This window comes from Phyllobates terribilis, unplaced genomic scaffold (genome assembly GCF_046119375.1).
Source record: "Phyllobates terribilis strain yellow unplaced genomic scaffold, ASM4611937v1 Scaffold_5__5_contigs__length_657084704, whole genome shotgun sequence".
In the NCBI taxonomy this organism is placed as follows: domain Eukaryota; kingdom Metazoa; phylum Chordata; class Amphibia; order Anura; family Dendrobatidae; genus Phyllobates; species Phyllobates terribilis.
Window position 1 is genome coordinate 76,595,164 of NW_027362765.1, and position 21,503 is coordinate 76,616,666.

Genomic DNA, 21,503 nt, shown 5'->3' on the forward strand with positions numbered 1-21,503 from the left:
CCAGCGTTCCATTGCCACATTCCATCTACTGCAGGCAGGATACCTGGCTGGCTGAATGTCGCTGAGAAGCTCACAGAGACCGCCATAAGCAACAGTTTAACAGAATGCCACAGACTAATCAACCAAACTTTTTGGGTTGGGTTCTCTTTTATAGTCTGCAGGCATTAAATGAAAGAAGTCAGTGTTCCAGCAGAAGGAGACAACGTTTCAGAAAAGGCATTGTAGCAAACCAAAAAAGAAATTTTAAGCGCAGCAGAGTAACCAGCGCACATACCTGTTAGCTCAGGTGAGTTTAAAAGGCTGCTGTTGATAACAAGGGCATTTGCTAAATAGATGGTGTGTGTGCAACAATATACTGAAAGGTCAATTATATTGTGCAGCTTATCTCACCACCTGTAGTTATTTAGGTGAAAGCTCCAAAATGCTTGCCTAATATGTCTGTTTATCCAAAAGGAAGTAAAAAGGGAGAGCTAGAAAGATAGCATTGCATCACATTACATGGCAATGCAATGCACAGTTGCTGAAGTTGAACCAAAATGAGCTTGTAATCTGGCTTCTGCAACTTTGAACATGAAAAATCCAATGAGGAGAAGAAAAGCAAAGCCAAAGAGTCCATCCCAAAATCCGACAAACAAGCAAAATGAACAAAAAACATTGAATTCAATTCTTTCTGATTTTAGAAACTGCATTAAAGAAGGGGTGCACCGGTCCTGGAGATACTGCAATACCAGGTCAATGCGTGGAGTGGACAGAGCAAGCTCTTTTTCCATCTCCCTGTTCTAAAAATCCATTTAATATATGGTCCCCAGATAGGGGACGTATCAGATATTAAACTGATAAGAACAGATACTACACTTGATCTTAGCCAAAAGGCCGAGAAGCGATAACCAGAATTGGTTTCAAACTACGGAGCCACCCAAGGATCCTGAAAAGTCCATTTGTGGAGATGAGCTCCTGGACTCCCGTTAAGAAGACATGTTGTCAACCTCTAGATCCCTTACATGCCTGCACTTTTCGGCTTGCTGCTGCTGCAATCCACGCGTTTTAGATCTGCATAACTCCACCTCTTTAAACACAGCACCTTCACCCCCTGCTGTTCCCACCCGCCTCAACACCGTTGGAAGGGAGGAGAACCAATTAAGGCGGGGGGTGGGGTGGAACGAGCAGCTGTCTACCCTTAGCAGGAGGGCTCCTGATTACATACCTCTCCTGCTGCTGCTGCTGCTGCTGGCTGTCCAGCAGCAGACTGAAGGTGGCTGCTGCTGTGCACAGGTATATAAAGGCTCAGAGCCTATTATGACACGCGCAGCCAGCGTTCCATTGCCACATTCCATCTACTGCAGGCAGGATACCTGGCTGGCTGAATGTCGCTGAGAAGCTCACAGAGACCGCCATAAGCAACAGTTTAACAGAATGCCACAGACTAATCAACCAAACTTTTTGGGTTGGGTTCTCTTTTATAGTCTGCAGGCATTAAATGAAAGAAGTCAGTGTTCCAGCAGAAGGAGACAACGTTTCAGAAAAGGCATTGTAGCAAACCAAAAAAGAAATTTTAAGCGCAGCAGAGTAACCAGCGCACATACCTGTTAGCTCAGGTGAGTTTAAAAGGCTGCTGTTGATAACAAGGGCATTTGCTAAATAGATGGTGTGTGTGCAACAATATACTGAAAGGTCAATTATATTGTGCAGCTTATCTCACCACCTGTAGTTATTTAGGTGAAAGCTCCAAAATGCTTGCCTAATATGTCTGTTTATCCAAAAGGAAGTAAAAAGGGAGAGCTAGAAAGATAGCATTGCATCACATTACATGGCAATGCAATGCACAGTTGCTGAAGTTGAACCAAAATGAGCTTGTAATCTGGCTTCTGCAACTTTGAACATGAAAAATCCAATGAGGAGAAGAAAAGCAAAGCCAAAGAGTCCATCCCAAAATCCGACAAACAAGCAAAATGAACAAAAAACATTGAATTCAATTCTTTCTGATTTTAGAAACTGCATTAAAGAAGGGGTGCACCGGTCCTGGAGATACTGCAATACCAGGTCAATGCGTGGAGTGGACAGAGCAAGCTCTTTTTCCATCTCCCTGTTCTAAAAATCCATTTAATATATGGTCCCCAGATAGGGGACGTATCAGATATTAAACTGATAAGAACAGATACTACACTTGATCTTAGCCAAAAGGCCGAGAAGCGATAACCAGAATTGGTTTCAAACTACGGAGCCACCCAAGGATCCTGAAAAGTCCATTTGTGGAGATGAGCTCCTGGACTCCCGTTAAGAAGACATGTTGTCAACCTCTAGATCCCTTACATGCCTGCACTTTTCGGCTTGCTGCTGCTGCAATCCACGCGTTTTAGATCTGCATAACTCCACCTCTTTAAACACAGCACCTTCACCCCCTGCTGTTCCCACCCGCCTCAACACCGTTGGAAGGGAGGAGAACCAATTAAGGCGGGGGGTGGGGTGGAACGAGCAGCTGTCTACCCTTAGCAGGAGGGCTCCTGATTACATACCTCTCCTGCTGCTGCTGCTGCTGCTGGCTGTCCAGCAGCAGACTGAAGGTGGCTGCTGCTGTGCACAGGTATATAAAGGCTCAGAGCCTATTATGACACGCGCAGCCAGCGTTCCATTGCCACATTCCATCTACTGCAGGCAGGATACCTGGCTGGCTGAATGTCGCTGAGAAGCTCACAGAGACCGCCATAAGCAACAGTTTAACAGAATGCCACAGACTAATCAACCAAACTTTTTGGGTTGGGTTCTCTTTTATAGTCTGCAGGCATTAAATGAAAGAAGTCAGTGTTCCAGCAGAAGGAGACAACGTTTCAGAAAAGGCATTGTAGCAAACCAAAAAAGAAATTTTAAGCGCAGCAGAGTAACCAGCGCACATACCTGTTAGCTCAGGTGAGTTTAAAAGGCTGCTGTTGATAACAAGGGCATTTGCTAAATAGATGGTGTGTGTGCAACAATATACTGAAAGGTCAATTATATTGTGCAGCTTATCTCACCACCTGTAGTTATTTAGGTGAAAGCTCCAAAATGCTTGCCTAATATGTCTGTTTATCCAAAAGGAAGTAAAAAGGGAGAGCTAGAAAGATAGCATTGCATCACATTACATGGCAATGCAATGCACAGTTGCTGAAGTTGAACCAAAATGAGCTTGTAATCTGGCTTCTGCAACTTTGAACATGAAAAATCCAATGAGGAGAAGAAAAGCAAAGCCAAAGAGTCCATCCCAAAATCCGACAAACAAGCAAAATGAACAAAAAACATTGAATTCAATTCTTTCTGATTTTAGAAACTGCATTAAAGAAGGGGTGCACCGGTCCTGGAGATACTGCAATACCAGGTCAATGCGTGGAGTGGACAGAGCAAGCTCTTTTTCCATCTCCCTGTTCTAAAAATCCATTTAATATATGGTCCCCAGATAGGGGACGTATCAGATATTAAACTGATAAGAACAGATACTACACTTGATCTTAGCCAAAAGGCCGAGAAGCGATAACCAGAATTGGTTTCAAACTACGGAGCCACCCAAGGATCCTGAAAAGTCCATTTGTGGAGATGAGCTCCTGGACTCCCGTTAAGAAGACATGTTGTCAACCTCTAGATCCCTTACATGCCTGCACTTTTCGGCTTGCTGCTGCTGCAATCCACGCGTTTTAGATCTGCATAACTCCACCTCTTTAAACACAGCACCTTCACCCCCTGCTGTTCCCACCCGCCTCAACACCGTTGGAAGGGAGGAGAACCAATTAAGGCGGGGGGTGGGGTGGAACGAGCAGCTGTCTACCCTTAGCAGGAGGGCTCCTGATTACATACCTCTCCTGCTGCTGCTGCTGCTGCTGGCTGTCCAGCAGCAGACTGAAGGTGGCTGCTGCTGTGCACAGGTATATAAAGGCTCAGAGCCTATTATGACATGCGCAGCCAGCGTTCCATTGCCACATTCCATCTACTGCAGGCAGGATACCTGGCTGGCTGAATGTCGCTGAGAAGCTCACAGAGACCGCCATAAGCAACAGTTTAACAGAATGCCACAGACTAATCAACCAAACTTTTTGGGTTGGGTTCTCTTTTATAGTCTGCAGGCATTAAATGAAAGAAGTCAGTGTTCCAGCAGAAGGAGACAACGTTTCAGAAAAGGCATTGTAGCAAACCAAAAAAGAAATTTTAAGCGCAGCAGAGTAACCAGCGCACATACCTGTTAGCTCAGGTGAGTTTAAAAGGCTGCTGTTGATAACAAGGGCATTTGCTAAATAGATGGTGTGTGTGCAACAATATACTGAAAGGTCAATTATATTGTGCAGCTTATCTCACCACCTGTAGTTATTTAGGTGAAAGCTCCAAAATGCTTGCCTAATATGTCTGTTTATCCAAAAGGAAGTAAAAAGGGAGAGCTAGAAAGATAGCATTGCATCACATTACATGGCAATGCAATGCACAGTTGCTGAAGTTGAACCAAAATGAGCTTGTAATCTGGCTTCTGCAACTTTGAACATGAAAAATCCAATGAGGAGAAGAAAAGCAAAGCCAAAGAGTCCATCCCAAAATCCGACAAACAAGCAAAATGAACAAAAAACATTGAATTCAATTCTTTCTGATTTTAGAAACTGCATTAAAGAAGGGGTGCACCGGTCCTGGAGATACTGCAATACCAGGTCAATGCGTGGAGTGGACAGAGCAAGCTCTTTTTCCATCTCCCTGTTCTAAAAATCCATTTAATATATGGTCCCCAGATAGGGGACGTATCAGATATTAAACTGATAAGAACAGATACTACACTTGATCTTAGCCAAAAGGCCGAGAAGCGATAACCAGAATTGGTTTCAAACTACGGAGCCACCCAAGGATCCTGAAAAGTCCATTTGTGGAGATGAGCTCCTGGACTCCCGTTAAGAAGACATGTTGTCAACCTCTAGATCCCTTACATGCCTGCACTTTTCGGCTTGCTGCTGCTGCAATCCACGCGTTTTAGATCTGCATAACTCCACCTCTTTAAACACAGCACCTTCACCCCCTGCTGTTCCCACCCGCCTCAACACCGTTGGAAGGGAGGAGAACCAATTAAGGCGGGGGGTGGGGTGGAACGAGCAGCTGTCTACCCTTAGCAGGAGGGCTCCTGATTACATACCTCTCCTGCTGCTGCTGCTGCTGGCTGTCCAGCAGCAGACTGAAGGTGGCTGCTGCTGTGCACAGGTATATAAAGGCTCAGAGCCTATTATGACACGCGCAGCCAGCGTTCCATTGCCACATTCCATCTACTGCAGGCAGGATACCTGGCTGGCTGAATGTCGCTGAGAAGCTCACAGAGACCGCCATAAGCAACAGTTTAACAGAATGCCACAGACTAATCAACCAAACTTTTTGGGTTGGGTTCTCTTTTATAGTCTGCAGGCATTAAATGAAAGAAGTCAGTGTTCCAGCAGAAGGAGACAACGTTTCAGAAAAGGCATTGTAGCAAACCAAAAAAGAAATTTTAAGCGCAGCAGAGTAACCAGCGCACATACCTGTTAGCTCAGGTGAGTTTAAAAGGCTGCTGTTGATAACAAGGGCATTTGCTAAATAGATGGTGTGTGTGCAACAATATACTGAAAGGTCAATTATATTGTGCAGCTTATCTCACCACCTGTAGTTATTTAGGTGAAAGCTCCAAAATGCTTGCCTAATATGTCTGTTTATCCAAAAGGAAGTAAAAAGGGAGAGCTAGAAAGATAGCATTGCATCACATTACATGGCAATGCAATGCACAGTTGCTGAAGTTGAACCAAAATGAGCTTGTAATCTGGCTTCTGCAACTTTGAACATGAAAAATCCAATGAGGAGAAGAAAAGCAAAGCCAAAGAGTCCATCCCAAAATCCGACAAACAAGCAAAATGAACAAAAAACATTGAATTCAATTCTTTCTGATTTTAGAAACTGCATTAAAGAAGGGGTGCACCGGTCCTGGAGATACTGCAATACCAGGTCAATGCGTGGAGTGGACAGAGCAAGCTCTTTTTCCATCTCCCTGTTCTAAAAATCCATTTAATATATGGTCCCCAGATAGGGGACGTATCAGATATTAAACTGATAAGAACAGATACTACACTTGATCTTAGCCAAAAGGCCGAGAAGCGATAACCAGAATTGGTTTCAAACTACGGAGCCACCCAAGGATCCTGAAAAGTCCATTTGTGGAGATGAGCTCCTGGACTCCCGTTAAGAAGACATGTTGTCAACCTCTAGATCCCTTACATGCCTGCACTTTTCGGCTTGCTGCTGCTGCAATCCACGCGTTTTAGATCTGCATAACTCCACCTCTTTAAACACAGCACCTTCACCCCCTGCTGTTCCCACCCGCCTCAACACCGTTGGAAGGGAGGAGAACCAATTAAGGCGGGGGGTGGGGTGGAACGAGCAGCTGTCTACCCTTAGCAGGAGGGCTCCTGATTACATACCTCTCCTGCTGCTGCTGCTGCTGGCTGTCCAGCAGCAGACTGAAGGTGGCTGCTGCTGTGCACAGGTATATAAAGGCTCAGAGCCTATTATGACACGCGCAGCCAGCGTTCCATTGCCACATTCCATCTACTGCAGGCAGGATACCTGGCTGGCTGAATGTCGCTGAGAAGCTCACAGAGACCGCCATAAGCAACAGTTTAACAGAATGCCACAGACTAATCAACCAAACTTTTTGGGTTGGGTTCTCTTTTATAGTCTGCAGGCATTAAATGAAAGAAGTCAGTGTTCCAGCAGAAGGAGACAACGTTTCAGAAAAGGCATTGTAGCAAACCAAAAAAGAAATTTTAAGCGCAGCAGAGTAACCAGCGCACATACCTGTTAGCTCAGGTGAGTTTAAAAGGCTGCTGTTGATAACAAGGGCATTTGCTAAATAGATGGTGTGTGTGCAACAATATACTGAAAGGTCAATTATATTGTGCAGCTTATCTCACCACCTGTAGTTATTTAGGTGAAAGCTCCAAAATGCTTGCCTAATATGTCTGTTTATCCAAAAGGAAGTAAAAAGGGAGAGCTAGAAAGATAGCATTGCATCACATTACATGGCAATGCAATGCACAGTTGCTGAAGTTGAACCAAAATGAGCTTGTAATCTGGCTTCTGCAACTTTGAACATGAAAAATCCAATGAGGAGAAGAAAAGCAAAGCCAAAGAGTCCATCCCAAAATCCGACAAACAAGCAAAATGAACAAAAAACATTGAATTCAATTCTTTCTGATTTTAGAAACTGCATTAAAGAAGGGGTGCACCGGTCCTGGAGATACTGCAATACCAGGTCAATGCGTGGAGTGGACAGAGCAAGCTCTTTTTCCATCTCCCTGTTCTAAAAATCCATTTAATATATGGTCCCCAGATAGGGGACGTATCAGATATTAAACTGATAAGAACAGATACTACACTTGATCTTAGCCAAAAGGCCGAGAAGCGATAACCAGAATTGGTTTCAAACTACGGAGCCACCCAAGGATCCTGAAAAGTCCATTTGTGGAGATGAGCTCCTGGACTCCCGTTAAGAAGACATGTTGTCAACCTCTAGATCCCTTACATGCCTGCACTTTTCGGCTTGCTGCTGCTGCAATCCACGCGTTTTAGATCTGCATAACTCCACCTCTTTAAACACAGCACCTTCACCCCCTGCTGTTCCCACCCGCCTCAACACCGTTGGAAGGGAGGAGAACCAATTAAGGCGGGGGGTGGGGTGGAACGAGCAGCTGTCTACCCTTAGCAGGAGGGCTCCTGATTACATACCTCTCCTGCTGCTGCTGCTGCTGGCTGTCCAGCAGCAGACTGAAGGTGGCTGCTGCTGTGCACAGGTATATAAAGGCTCAGAGCCTATTATGACACGCGCAGCCAGCGTTCCATTGCCACATTCCATCTACTGCAGGCAGGATACCTGGCTGGCTGAATGTCGCTGAGAAGCTCACAGAGACCGCCATAAGCAACAGTTTAACAGAATGCCACAGACTAATCAACCAAACTTTTTGGGTTGGGTTCTCTTTTATAGTCTGCAGGCATTAAATGAAAGAAGTCAGTGTTCCAGCAGAAGGAGACAACGTTTCAGAAAAGGCATTGTAGCAAACCAAAAAAGAAATTTTAAGCGCAGCAGAGTAACCAGCGCACATACCTGTTAGCTCAGGTGAGTTTAAAAGGCTGCTGTTGATAACAAGGGCATTTGCTAAATAGATGGTGTGTGTGCAACAATATACTGAAAGGTCAATTATATTGTGCAGCTTATCTCACCACCTGTAGTTATTTAGGTGAAAGCTCCAAAATGCTTGCCTAATATGTCTGTTTATCCAAAAGGAAGTAAAAAGGGAGAGCTAGAAAGATAGCATTGCATCACATTACATGGCAATGCAATGCACAGTTGCTGAAGTTGAACCAAAATGAGCTTGTAATCTGGCTTCTGCAACTTTGAACATGAAAAATCCAATGAGGAGAAGAAAAGCAAAGCCAAAGAGTCCATCCCAAAATCCGACAAACAAGCAAAATGAACAAAAAACATTGAATTCAATTCTTTCTGATTTTAGAAACTGCATTAAAGAAGGGGTGCACCGGTCCTGGAGATACTGCAATACCAGGTCAATGCGTGGAGTGGACAGAGCAAGCTCTTTTTCCATCTCCCTGTTCTAAAAATCCATTTAATATATGGTCCCCAGATAGGGGACGTATCAGATATTAAACTGATAAGAACAGATACTACACTTGATCTTAGCCAAAAGGCCGAGAAGCGATAACCAGAATTGGTTTCAAACTACGGAGCCACCCAAGGATCCTGAAAAGTCCATTTGTGGAGATGAGCTCCTGGACTCCCGTTAAGAAGACATGTTGTCAACCTCTAGATCCCTTACATGCCTGCACTTTTCGGCTTGCTGCTGCTGCAATCCACGCGTTTTAGATCTGCATAACTCCACCTCTTTAAACACAGCACCTTCACCCCCTGCTGTTCCCACCCGCCTCAACACCGTTGGAAGGGAGGAGAACCAATTAAGGCGGGGGGGTGGGGTGGAACGAGCAGCTGTCTACCCTTAGCAGGAGGGCTCCTGATTACATACCTCTCCTGCTGCTGCTGCTGCTGGCTGTCCAGCAGCAGACTGAAGGTGGCTGCTGCTGTGCACAGGTATATAAAGGCTCAGAGCCTATTATGACACGCGCAGCCAGCGTTCCATTGCCACATTCCATCTACTGCAGGCAGGATACCTGGCTGGCTGAATGTCGCTGAGAAGCTCACAGAGACCGCCATAAGCAACAGTTTAACAGAATGCCACAGACTAATCAACCAAACTTTTTGGGTTGGGTTCTCTTTTATAGTCTGCAGGCATTAAATGAAAGAAGTCAGTGTTCCAGCAGAAGGAAACAACGTTTCAGAAAAGGCATTGTAGCAAACCAAAAAAGAAATTTTAAGCGCAGCAGAGTAACCAGCGCACATACCTGTTAGCTCAGGTGAGTTTAAAAGGCTGCTGTTGATAACAAGGGCATTTGCTAAATAGATGGTGTGTGTGCAACAATATACTGAAAGGTCAATTATATTGTGCAGCTTATCTCACCACCTGTAGTTATTTAGGTGAAAGCTCCAAAATGCTTGCCTAATATGTCTGTTTATCCAAAAGGAAGTAAAAAGGGAGAGCTAGAAAGATAGCATTGCATCACATTACATGGCAATGCAATGCACAGTTGCTGAAGTTGAACCAAAATGAGCTTGTAATCTGGCTTCTGCAACTTTGAACATGAAAAATCCAATGAGGAGAAGAAAAGCAAAGCCAAAGAGTCCATCCCAAAATCCGACAAACAAGCAAAATGAACAAAAAACATTGAATTCAATTCTTTCTGATTTTAGAAACTGCATTAAAGAAGGGGTGCACCGGTCCTGGAGATACTGCAATACCAGGTCAATGCGTGGAGTGGACAGAGCAAGCTCTTTTTCCATCTCCCTGTTCTAAAAATCCATTTAATATATGGTCCCCAGATAGGGGACGTATCAGATATTAAACTGATAAGAACAGATACTACACTTGATCTTAGCCAAAAGGCCGAGAAGCGATAACCAGAATTGGTTTCAAACTACGGAGCCACCCAAGGATCCTGAAAAGTCCATTTGTGGAGATGAGCTCCTGACTCCCGTTAAGAAGACATGTTGTCAACCTCTAGATCCCTTACATGCCTGCACTTTTCGGCTTGCTGCTGCTGCAATCCACGCGTTTTAGATCTGCATAACTCCACCTCTTTAAACACAGCACCTTCACCCCCTGCTGTTCCCACCCGCCTCAACACCGTTGGAAGGGAGGAGAACCAATTAAGGCGGGGGGTGGGGTGGAACGAGCAGCTGTCTACCCTTAGCAGGAGGGCTCCTGATTACATACCTCTCCTGCTGCTGCTGCTGCTGGCTGTCCAGCAGCAGACTGAAGGTGGCTGCTGCTGTGCACAGGTATATAAAGGCTCAGAGCCTATTATGACACGTGCAGCCAGCGTTCCATTGCCACATTCCATCTACTGCAGGCAGGATACCTGGCTGGCTGAATGTCGCTGAGAAGCTCACAGAGACCGCCATAAGCAACAGTTTAACAGAATGCCACAGACTAATCAACCAAACTTTTTGGGTTGGGTTCTCTTTTATAGTCTGCAGGCATTAAATGAAAGAAGTCAGTGTTCCAGCAGAAGGAGACAACGTTTCAGAAAAGGCATTGTAGCAAACCAAAAAAGAAATTTTAAGCGCAGCAGAGTAACCAGCGCACATACCTGTTAGCTCAGGTGAGTTTAAAAGGCTGCTGTTGATAACAAGGGCATTTGCTAAATAGATGGTGTGTGTGCAACAATATACTGAAAGGTCAATTATATTGTGCAGCTTATCTCACCACCTGTAGTTATTTAGGTGAAAGCTCCAAAATGCTTGCCTAATATGTCTGTTTATCCAAAAGGAAGTAAAAAGGGAGAGCTAGAAAGATAGCATTGCATCACATTACATGGCAATGCAATGCACAGTTGCTGAAGTTGAACCAAAATGAGCTTGTAATCTGGCTTCTGCAACTTTGAACATGAAAAATCCAATGAGGAGAAGAAAAGCAAAGCCAAAGAGTCCATCCCAAAATCCGACAAACAAGCAAAATGAACAAAAAACATTGAATTCAATTCTTTCTGATTTTAGAAACTGCATTAAAGAAGGGGTGCACCGGTCCTGGAAATACTGCAATACCAGGTCAATGCGTGGAGTGGACAGAGCAAGCTCTTTTTCCATCTCCCTGTTCTAAAAATCCATTTAATATATGGTCCCCAGATAGGGGACGTATCAGATATTAAACTGATAAGAACAGATACTACACTTGATCTTAGCCAAAAGGCCGAGAAGCGATAACCAGAATTGGTTTCAAACTACGGAGCCACCCAAGGATCCTGAAAAGTCCATTTGTGGAGATGAGCTCCTGGACTCCCGTTAAGAAGACATGTTGTCAACCTCTTGATCCCTTACATGCCTGCACTTTTCGGCTTGCTGCTGCTGCAATCCACGCGTTTTAGATCTGCATAACTCCACCTCTTTAAACACAGCACCTTCACCCCCTGCTGTTCCCACCCGCCTCAACACCGTTGGAAGGGAGGAGAACCAATTAAGGCGGGGGGTGGGGTGGAACGAGCAGCTGTCTACCCTTAGCAGGAGGGCTCCTGATTACATACCTCTCCTGCTGCTGCTGCTGCTGGCTGTCCAGCAGCAGACTGAAGGTGGCTGCTGCTGTGCACAGGTATATAAAGGCTCAGAGCCTATTATGACACGCGCAGCCAGCGTTCCATTGCCACATTCCATCTACTGCAGGCAGGATACCTGGCTGGCTGAATGTCGCTGAGAAGCTCACAGAGACCGCCATAAGCAACAGTTTAACAGAATGCCACAGACTAATCAACCAAACTTTTTGGGTTGGGTTCTCTTTTATAGTCTGCAGGCATTAAATGAAAGAAGTCAGTGTTCCAGCAGAAGGAGACAACGTTTCAGAAAAGGCATTGTAGCAAACCAAAAAAGAAATTTTAAGCGCAGCAGAGTAACCAGCGCACATACCTGTTAGCTCAGGTGAGTTTAAAAGGCTGCTGTTGATAACAAGGGCATTTGCTAAATAGATGGTGTGTGTGCAACAATATACTGAAAGGTCAATTATATTGTGCAGCTTATCTCACCACCTGTAGTTATTTAGGTGAAAGCTCCAAAATGCTTGCCTAATTTGTCTGTTTATCCAAAAGGAAGTAAAAAGGGAGAGCTAGAAAGATAGCATTGCATCACATTACATGGCAATGCAATGCACAGTTGCTGAAGTTGAACCAAAATGAGCTTGTAATCTGGCTTCTGCAACTTTGAACATGAAAAATCCAATGAGGAGAAGAAAAGCAAAGCCAAAGAGTCCATCCCAAAATCCGACAAACAAGCAAAATGAACAAAAAACATTGAATTCAATTCTTTCTGATTTTAGAAACTGCATTAAAGAAGGGGTGCACCGGTCCTGGAGATACTGCAATACCAGGTCAATGCGTGGAGTGGACAGAGCAAGCTCTTTTTCCATCTCCCTGTTCTAAAAATCCATTTAATATATGGTCCCCAGATAGGGGACGTATCAGATATTAAACTGATAAGAACAGATACTACACTTGATCTTAGCCAAAAGGCCGAGAAGCGATAACCAGAATTGGTTTCAAACTACGGAGCCACCCAAGGATCCTGAAAAGTCCATTTGTGGAGATGAGCTCCTGGACTCCCGTTAAGAAGACATGTTGTCAACCTCTAGATCCCTTACATGCCTGCACTTTTCGGCTTGCTGCTGCTGCAATCCACGCGTTTTAGATCTGCATAACTCCACCTCTTTAAACACAGCACCTTCACCCCCTGCTGTTCCCACCCGCCTCAACACCGTTGGAAGGGAGGAGAACCAATTAAGGCGGGGGGTGGGGTGGAACGAGCAGCTGTCTACCCTTAGCAGGAGGGCTCCTGATTACATACCTCTCCTGCTGCTGCTGCTGCTGGCTGTCCAGCAGCAGACTGAAGGTGGCTGCTGCTGTGCACAGGTATATAAAGGCTCAGAGCCTATTATGACACGCGCAGCCAGCGTTCCATTGCCACATTCCATCTACTGCAGGCAGGATACCTGGCTGGCTGAATGTCGCTGAGAAGCTCACAGAGACCGCCATAAGCAACAGTTTAACAGAATGCCACAGACTAATCAACCAAACTTTTTGGGTTGGGTTCTCTTTTATAGTCTGCAGGCATTAAATGAAAGAAGTCAGTGTTCCAGCAGAAGGAGACAACGTTTCAGAAAAGGCATTGTAGCAAACCAAAAAAGAAATTTTAAGCGCAGCAGAGTAACCAGCGCACATACCTGTTAGCTCAGGTGAGTTTAAAAGGCTGCTGTTGATAACAAGGGCATTTGCTAAATAGATGGTGTGTGTGCAACAATATACTGAAAGGTCAATTATATTGTGCAGCTTATCTCACCACCTGTAGTTATTTAGGTGAAAGCTCCAAAATGCTTGCCTAATATGTCTGTTTATCCAAAAGGAAGTAAAAAGGGAGAGCTAGAAAGATAGCATTGCATCACATTACATGGCAATGCAATGCACAGTTGCTGAAGTTGAACCAAAATGAGCTTGTAATCTGGCTTCTGCAACTTTGAACATGAAAAATCCAATGAGGAGAAGAAAAGCAAAGCCAAAGAGTCCATCCCAAAATCCGACAAACAAGCAAAATGAACAAAAAACATTGAATTCAATTCTTTCTGATTTTAGAAACTGCATTAAAGAAGGGGTGCACCGGTCCTGGAGATACTGCAATACCAGGTCAATGCGTGGAGTGGACAGAGCAAGCTCTTTTTCCATCTCCCTGTTCTAAAAATCCATTTAATATATGGTCCCCAGATAGGGGACGTATCAGATATTAAACTGATAAGAACAGATACTACACTTGATCTTAGCCAAAAGGCCGAGAAGCGATAACCAGAATTGGTTTCAAACTACGGAGCCACCCAAGGATCCTGAAAAGTCCATTTGTGGAGATGAGCTCCTGGACTCCCGTTAAGAAGACATGTTGTCAACCTCTAGATCCCTTACATGCCTGCACTTTTCGGCTTGCTGCTGCTGCAATCCACGCGTTTTAGATCTGCATAACTCCACCTCTTTAAACACAGCACCTTCACCCCCTGCTGTTCCCACCCGCCTCAACACCGTTGGAAGGGAGGAGAACCAATTAAGGCGGGGGGTGGGGTGGAACGAGCAGCTGTCTACCCTTAGCAGGAGGGCTCCTGATTACATACCTCTCCTGCTGCTGCTGCTGCTGGCTGTCCAGCAGCAGACTGAAGGTGGCTGCTGCTGTGCACAGGTATATAAAGGCTCAGAGCCTATTATGACACGCGCAGCCAGCGTTCCATTGCCACATTCCATCTACTGCAGGCAGGATACCTGGCTGGCTGAATGTCGCTGAGAAGCTCACAGAGACCGCCATAAGCAACAGTTTAACAGAATGCCACAGACTAATCAACCAAACTTTTTGGGTTGGGTTCTCTTTTATAGTCTGCAGGCATTAAATGAAAGAAGTCAGTGTTCCAGCAGAAGGAGACAACGTTTCAGAAAAGGCATTGTAGCAAACCAAAAAAGAAATTTTAAGCGCAGCAGAGTAACCAGCGCACATACCTGTTAGCTCAGGTGAGTTTAAAAGGCTGCTGTTGATAACAAGGGCATTTGCTAAATAGATGGTGTGTGTGCAACAATATACTGAAAGGTCAATTATATTGTGCAGCTTATCTCACCACCTGTAGTTATTTAGGTGAAAGCTCCAAAATGCTTGCCTAATATGTCTGTTTATCCAAAAGGAAGTAAAAAGGGAGAGCTAGAAAGATAGCATTGCATCACATTACATGGCAATGCAATGCACAGTTGCTGAAGTTGAACCAAAATGAGCTTGTAATCTGGCTTCTGCAACTTTGAACATGAAAAATCCAATGAGGAGAAGAAAAGCAAAGCCAAAGAGTCCATCCCAAAATCCGACAAACAAGCAAAATGAACAAAAAACATTGAATTCAATTCTTTCTGATTTTAGAAACTGCATTAAAGAAGGGGTGCACCGGTCCTGGCGATACTGCAATACCAGGTCAATGCGTGGAGTGGACAGAGCAAGCTCTTTTTCCATCTCCCTGTTCTAAAAATCCATTTAATATATGGTCCCCAGATAGGGGACGTATCAGATATTAAACTGATAAGAACAGATACTACACTTGATCTTAGCCAAAAGGCCGAGAAGCGATAACCAGAATTGGTTTCAAACTACGGAGCCACCCAAGGATCCTGAAAAGTCCATTTGTGGAGATGAGCTCCTGGACTCCCGTTAAGAAGACATGTTGTCAACCTCTTGATCCCTTACATGCCTGCACTTTTCGGCTTGCTGCTGCTGCAATCCACGCGTTTTAGATCTGCATAACTCCACCTCTTTAAACACAGCACCTTCACCCCCTGCTGTTCCCACCCGCCTCAACACCGTTGGAAGGGAGGAGAACCAATTAAGGCGGGGGGTGGGGTGGAACGAGCAGCTGTCTACCCTTAGCAGGAGGGCTCCTGATTACATACCTCTCCTGCTGCTGCTGCTGCTGGCTGTCCAGCAGCAGACTGAAGGTGGCTGCTGCTGTGCACAGGTATATAAAGGCTCAGAGCCTATTATGACACGCGCAGCCAGCGTTCCATTGCCACATTCCATCTACTGCAGGCAGGATACCTGGCTGGCTGAATGTCGCTGAGAAGCTCACAGAGACCGCCATAAGCAACAGTTTAACAGAATGCCACAGACTAATCAACCAAACTTTTTGGGTTGGGTTCTCTTTTATAGTCTGCAGGCATTAAATGAAAGAAGTCAGTGTTCCAGCAGAAGGAGACAACGTTTCAGAAAAGGCATTGTAGCAAACCAAAAAAGAAATTTTAAGCGCAGCAGAGTAACCAGCGCACATACCTGTTAGCTCAGGTGAGTTTAAAAGGCTGCTGTTGATAACAAGGGCATTTGCTAAATAGATGGTGTGTGTGCAACAATATACTGAAAGGTCAATTATATTGTGCAGCTTATCTCACCACCTGTAGTTATTTAGGTGAAAGCTCCAAAATGCTTGCCTAATATGTCTGTTTATCCAAAAGGAAGTAAAAAGGGAGAGCTAGAAAGATAGCATTGCATCACATTACATGGCAATGCAATGCACAGTTGCTGAAGTTGAACCAAAATGAGCTTGTAATCTGGCTTCTGCAACTTTGAACATGAAAAATCCAATGAGGAGAAGAAAAGCAAAGCCAAAGAGTCCATCCCAAAATCCGACAAACAAGCAAAATGAACAAAAAACATTGAATTCAATTCTTTCTGATTTTAGAAACTGCATTAAAGAAGGGGTGCACCGGTCCTGGAGATACTGCAATACCAGGTCAATGCGTGGAGTGGACAGAGCAAGCTCTTTTTCCATCTCCCTGTTCTAAAAATCCATTTAATATATGGTCCCCAGATAGGGGACGTATCAGATATTAAACTGATAAGAACAGATACTACACTTGATCTTAGCCAAAAGGCCGAGAAGCGATAACCAGAATTGGTTTCAAACTACGGAGCCACCCAAGGATCCTGAAAAGTCCATTTGTGGAGATGAGCTCCTGGACTCCCGTTAAGAAGACATGTTGTCAACCTCTAGATCCCTTACATGCCTGCACTTTTCGGCTTGCTGCTGCTGCAATCCACGCGTTTTAGATCTGCATAACTCCACCTCTTTAAACACAGCACCTTCACCCCCTGCTGTTCCCACCCGCCTCAACACCGTTGGAAGGGAGGAGAACCAATTAAGGCGGGGGGTGGGGTGGAACGAGCAGCTGTCTACCCTTAGCAGGAGGGCTCCTGATTACATACCTCTCCTGCTGCTGCTGCTGCTGGCTGTCCAGCAGCAGACTGAAGGTGGCTGCTGCTGTGCACAGGTATATAAAGGCTCAGAGCCTATTATGACACGCGCAGCCAGCGTTCCATTGCCACATTCCATCTACTGCAGGCAGGATACCTGGCTGGCTGAATGTCGCTGAGAAGCTCACAGAGACCGCCATAAGCAACAGTTTAACAGAATGCCACAGACTAATCAACCAAACTTTTTGGGTTGGGTTCTCTTTTATAGTCTGCAGGCATTAAATGAAAGAAGTCAGTGTTCCAGCAGAAGGAGACAACGTTTCAGAAAAGGCATTGTAGCAAACCAAAAAAGAAATTTTAAGCGCAGCAGAGTAACCAGCGCACATACCTGTTAGCTCAGGTGAGTTTAAAAGGCTGCTGTTGATAACAAGGGCATTTGCTAAATAGATGGTGTGTGTGCAACAATATACTGAAAGGTCAATTATGTTGTGCATCTTATCTCACCACCTGTAGTTATTTAGGTGAAAGCTCCAAAATGCTTGCCTAATATGTCTGTTTATCCAAAAGGAAGTAAAAAGGGAGAGCTAGAAAGATAGCATTGCATCACATTACATGGCAATGCAATGCACAGTTGCTGAAGTTGAACCAAAATGAGCTTGTAATCTGGCTTCTGCAACTTTGAACATGAAAAATCCAATGAGGAGAAGAAAAGCAAAGCCAAAGAGTCCATCCCAAAATCCGACAAACAAGCAAAATGAACAAAAAACATTGAATTCAATTCTTTCTGATTTTAGAAACTGCATTAAAGAAGGGGTGCACCGGTCCTGGCGATACTGCAATACCAGGTCAATGCGTGGAGTGGACAGAGCAAGCTCTTTTTCCATCTCCCTGTTCTAAAAATCCATTTAATATATGGTCCCCAGATAGGGGACGTATCAGATATTAAACTGATAAGAACAGATACTACACTTGATCTTAGCCAAAAGGCCGAGAAGCGATAACCAGAATTGGTTTCAAACTACGGAGCCACCCAAGGATCCTGAAAAGTCCATTTGTGGAGATGAGCTCCTGGACTCCCGTTAAGAAGACATGTTGTCAACCTCTTGATCCCTTACATGCCTGCACTTTTCGGCTTGCTGCTGCTGCAATCCACGCGTTTTAGATCTGCATAACTCCACCTCTTTAAACACAGCACCTTCACCCCCTGCTGTTCCCACCCGCCTCAACACCGTTGGAAGGGAGGAGAACCAATTAAGGCGGGGGGTGGGGTGGAATGAGCAGCTGTCTACCCTTAGCAGGAGGGCTCCTGATTACATACCTCTCCTGCTGCTGCTGCTGCTGGCTGTCCAGCAGCAGACTGAAGGTGGCTGCTGCTGTGCACAGGTATATAAAGGCTCAGAGCCTATTATGACACGCGCAGCCAGCGTTCCATTGCCACATTCCATCTACTGCAGGCAGGATACCTGGCTGGCTGAATGTCGCTGAGAAGCTCACAGAGACCGCCATAAGCAACAGTTTAACAGAATGCCACAGACTAATCAACCAAACTTTTTGGGTTGGGTTCTCTTTTATAGTCTGCAGGCATTAAATGAAAGAAGTCAGTGTTCCAGCAGAAGGAGACAACGTTTCAGAAAAGGCATTGTAGCAAACCAAAAAAGAAATTTTAAGCGCAGCAGAGTAACCAGCGCACATACCTGTTAGCTCAGGTGAGTTTAAAAGGCTGCTGTTGATAACAAGGGCATTTGCTAAATAGATGGTGTGTGTGCAACAATATACTGAAAGGTCAATTATATTGTGCAGCTTATCTCACCACCTGTAGTTATTTAGGTGAAAGCTCCAAAATGCTTGCCTAATATGTCTGTTTATCCAAAAGGAAGTAAAAAGGGAGAGCTAGAAAGATAGCATTGCATCACATTACATGGCAATGCAATGCACAGTTGCTGAAGTTGAACCAAAATGAGCTTGTAATCTGGCTTCTGCAACTTTGAACATGAAAAATCCAATGAGGAGAAGAAAAGCAAAGCCAAAGAGTCCATCCCAAAATCCGACAAACAAGCAAAATGAACAAAAAACATTGAATTCAATTCTTTCTGATTTTAGAAACTGCATTAAAGAAGGGGTGCACCGGTCCTGGAGATACTGCAATACCAGGTCAATGCGTGGAGTGGACAGAGCAAGCTCTTTTTCCATCTCCCTGTTCTAAAAATCCATTTAATATATGGTCCCCAGATAGGGGACGTATCAGATATTAAACTGATAAGAACAGATACTACACTTGATCTTAGCCAAAAGGCCGAGAAGCGATAACCAGAATTGGTTTCAAACTACGGAGCCACCCAAGGATCCTGAAAAGTCCATTTGTGGAGATGAGCTCCTGGACTCCCGTTAAGAAGACATGTTGTCAACCTCTAGATCCCTTACATGCCTGCACTTTTCGGCTTGCTGCTGCTGCAATCCACGCGTTTTAGATCTGCATAACTCCACCTCTTTAAACACAGCACCTTCACCCCCTGCTGTTCCCACCCGCCTCAACACCGTTGGAAGGGAGGAGAACCAATTAAGGCGGGGGGTGGGGTGGAACGAGCAGCTGTCTACCCTTAGCAGGAGGGCTCCTGATTACATACCTCTCCTGCTGCTGCTGCTGCTGGCTGTCCAGCAGCAGACTGAAGGTGGCTGCTGCTGTGCACAGGTATATAAAGGCTCAGAGCCTATTATGACACGCGCAGCCAGCGTTCCATTGCCACATTCCATCTACTGCAGGCAGGATACCTGGCTGGCTGAATGTCGCTGAGAAGCTCACAGAGACCGCCATAAGCAACAGTTTAACAGAATGCCACAGACTAATCAACCAAACTTTTTGGGTTGGGTTCTCTTTTATAGTCTGCAGGCATTAAATGAAAGAAGTCAGTGTTCCAGCAGAAGGAGACAACGTTTCAGAAAAGGCATTGTAGCAAACCAAAAAAGAAATTTTAAGCGCAGCAGAGTAACCAGCGCACATACCTGTTAGCTCAGGTGAGTTTAAAAGGCTGCTGTTGATAACAAGGGCATTTGCTAAATAGATGGTGTGTGTGCAACAATATACTGAAAGGTCAATTATATTGTGCAGCTTATCTCACCACCTGTAGTTATTTAGGTGAAAGCTCCAAAATGCTTGCCTAATATGTCTGTTTATCCAAAAGGAAGTAAAAAGGGAGAGCTAGAAAGATAGCATTGCATCACATTACATGGCAATGCAATGCACAGTTGCTGAAGTTGAACCAAAATGAGCTTGTAATCTGGCTTCTGCAACTTTGAACATGAAAAATCCAATGAGGAGAAGAAAAGCAAAGCCAAAGAGTCCATCCCAAAATCCGACAAACAAGCAAAATGAACAAAAAACATTGAATTCAATTCTTTCTGATTTTAGAAACTGCATTAAAGAAGGGGTGCACCGGTCCTGGAGATACTGCAATACCAGGTCAATGCGTGGAGTGGACAGAGCAAGCTCTTTTTCCATCTCCCTGTTCTAAAAATCCATTTAATATATGGTCCCCAGATAGGGGACGTATCAGATATTAAACTGATAAGAACAGATACTACACTTGATCTTAGCCAAAAGGCCGAGAAGCGATAACCAGAATTGGTTTCAAACTACGGAGCCACCCAAGGATCCTGAAAAGTCCATTTGTGGAGATGAGCTCCTGGACTCCCGTTAAGAAGACATGTTGTCAACCTCTAGATCCCTTACATGCCTGCACTTTTCGGCTTGCTGCTGCTGCAATCCACGCATTTTAGATCTGCATAACTCCACCTCTTTAAACACAGCACCTTCACCCCCTGCTGTTCCCACCCGCCTCAACACCGTTGGAAGGGAGGAGAACCAATTAAGGCGGGGGGTGGGGTGGAACGAGCAGCTGTCTACCCTTAGCAGGAGGGCTCCTGATTACATACCTCTCCTGCTGCTGCTGCTGCTGGCTGTCCAGCAGCAGACTGAAGGTGGCTGCTGCTGTGCACAGGTATATAAAGGCTCAGAGCCTATTATGACACGCGCAGCCAGCGTTCCATTGCCACATTCCATCTACTGCAGGCAGGATACCTGGCTGGCTGAATGTCGCTGAGAAGCTCACAGAGACCGCCATAAGCAACAGTTTAACAGAATGCCACAGACTAATCAACCAAACTTTTTGGGTTGGGTTCTCTTTTATAGTCTGCAGGCATTAAATGAAAGAAGTCAGTGTTCCAGCAGAAGGAGACAACGTTTCAGAAAAGGCATTGTAGCAAACCAAAAAAGAAATTTTAAGCGCAGCAGAGTAACCAGCGCACATACCTGTTAGCTCAGGTGAGTTTAAAAGGCTGCTGTTGATAACAAGGGCATTTGCTAAATAGATGGTGTGTGTGCAACAATATACTGAAAGGTCAATTATATTGTGCAGCTTATCTCACCACCTGTAGTTATTTAGGTGAAAGCTCCAAAATGCTTGCCTAATATGTCTGTTTATCCAAAAGGAAGTAAAAAGGAAGAGCTAGAAAGATAGCATTGCATCACATTACATGGCAATGCAATGCACAGTTGCTGAAGTTGAACCAAAATGAGCTTGTAATCTGGCTTCTGCAACTTTGAACATGAAAAATCCAATGAGGAGAAGAAAAG

At 44.8% G+C, this 21,503-nt stretch overlaps 16 non-coding genes across 16 annotated transcripts; all 16 read right to left on the reverse strand.

The window, feature by feature from the left end:
• Positions 1-694: 694 nt before the first annotated feature.
• Positions 695-885, reverse strand: LOC141150752 (U2 spliceosomal RNA). Its single transcript, XR_012246873.1, has one exon. It is a non-coding gene; the product is annotated as a U2 spliceosomal RNA (small nuclear RNA).
• A 1,118-nt stretch (positions 886-2,003) lies between these two features.
• LOC141150763 (U2 spliceosomal RNA) lies at positions 2,004-2,194 on the reverse strand. Its single transcript, XR_012246883.1, has one exon. It is a non-coding gene; the product is annotated as a U2 spliceosomal RNA (small nuclear RNA).
• Positions 2,195-3,312: 1,118 nt separating this feature from the next.
• Positions 3,313-3,503, reverse strand: LOC141150774 (U2 spliceosomal RNA). The gene has a single exon (XR_012246891.1). It is a non-coding gene; the product is annotated as a U2 spliceosomal RNA (small nuclear RNA).
• A 1,118-nt stretch (positions 3,504-4,621) lies between these two features.
• LOC141150786 (U2 spliceosomal RNA) lies at positions 4,622-4,812 on the reverse strand. The gene has a single exon (XR_012246902.1). It is a non-coding gene; the product is annotated as a U2 spliceosomal RNA (small nuclear RNA).
• A 1,115-nt stretch (positions 4,813-5,927) lies between these two features.
• Positions 5,928-6,118, reverse strand: LOC141150798 (U2 spliceosomal RNA). Its single transcript, XR_012246909.1, has one exon. It is a non-coding gene; the product is annotated as a U2 spliceosomal RNA (small nuclear RNA).
• A 1,115-nt stretch (positions 6,119-7,233) lies between these two features.
• Positions 7,234-7,424, reverse strand: LOC141150811 (U2 spliceosomal RNA). The gene has a single exon (XR_012246919.1). It is a non-coding gene; the product is annotated as a U2 spliceosomal RNA (small nuclear RNA).
• Positions 7,425-8,539: 1,115 nt separating this feature from the next.
• LOC141150822 (U2 spliceosomal RNA) lies at positions 8,540-8,730 on the reverse strand. Its single transcript, XR_012246925.1, has one exon. It is a non-coding gene; the product is annotated as a U2 spliceosomal RNA (small nuclear RNA).
• Positions 8,731-9,846: 1,116 nt separating this feature from the next.
• On the reverse strand, positions 9,847-10,037 carry LOC141150835 (U2 spliceosomal RNA). Its single transcript, XR_012246933.1, has one exon. It is a non-coding gene; the product is annotated as a U2 spliceosomal RNA (small nuclear RNA).
• Positions 10,038-11,151: 1,114 nt separating this feature from the next.
• On the reverse strand, positions 11,152-11,342 carry LOC141149397 (U2 spliceosomal RNA). Its single transcript, XR_012245696.1, has one exon. It is a non-coding gene; the product is annotated as a U2 spliceosomal RNA (small nuclear RNA).
• A 1,115-nt stretch (positions 11,343-12,457) lies between these two features.
• Positions 12,458-12,648, reverse strand: LOC141150847 (U2 spliceosomal RNA). Its single transcript, XR_012246939.1, has one exon. It is a non-coding gene; the product is annotated as a U2 spliceosomal RNA (small nuclear RNA).
• A 1,115-nt stretch (positions 12,649-13,763) lies between these two features.
• Positions 13,764-13,954, reverse strand: LOC141150858 (U2 spliceosomal RNA). The gene has a single exon (XR_012246944.1). It is a non-coding gene; the product is annotated as a U2 spliceosomal RNA (small nuclear RNA).
• A 1,115-nt stretch (positions 13,955-15,069) lies between these two features.
• Positions 15,070-15,260, reverse strand: LOC141149404 (U2 spliceosomal RNA). Its single transcript, XR_012245703.1, has one exon. It is a non-coding gene; the product is annotated as a U2 spliceosomal RNA (small nuclear RNA).
• A 1,115-nt stretch (positions 15,261-16,375) lies between these two features.
• Positions 16,376-16,566, reverse strand: LOC141150869 (U2 spliceosomal RNA). The gene has a single exon (XR_012246946.1). It is a non-coding gene; the product is annotated as a U2 spliceosomal RNA (small nuclear RNA).
• Positions 16,567-17,681: 1,115 nt separating this feature from the next.
• On the reverse strand, positions 17,682-17,872 carry LOC141149405 (U2 spliceosomal RNA). The gene has a single exon (XR_012245704.1). It is a non-coding gene; the product is annotated as a U2 spliceosomal RNA (small nuclear RNA).
• Positions 17,873-18,987: 1,115 nt separating this feature from the next.
• LOC141150880 (U2 spliceosomal RNA) lies at positions 18,988-19,178 on the reverse strand. The gene has a single exon (XR_012246947.1). It is a non-coding gene; the product is annotated as a U2 spliceosomal RNA (small nuclear RNA).
• A 1,115-nt stretch (positions 19,179-20,293) lies between these two features.
• Positions 20,294-20,484, reverse strand: LOC141150891 (U2 spliceosomal RNA). Its single transcript, XR_012246949.1, has one exon. It is a non-coding gene; the product is annotated as a U2 spliceosomal RNA (small nuclear RNA).
• Between the last annotated feature and the right edge of the window lie 1,019 nt (positions 20,485-21,503).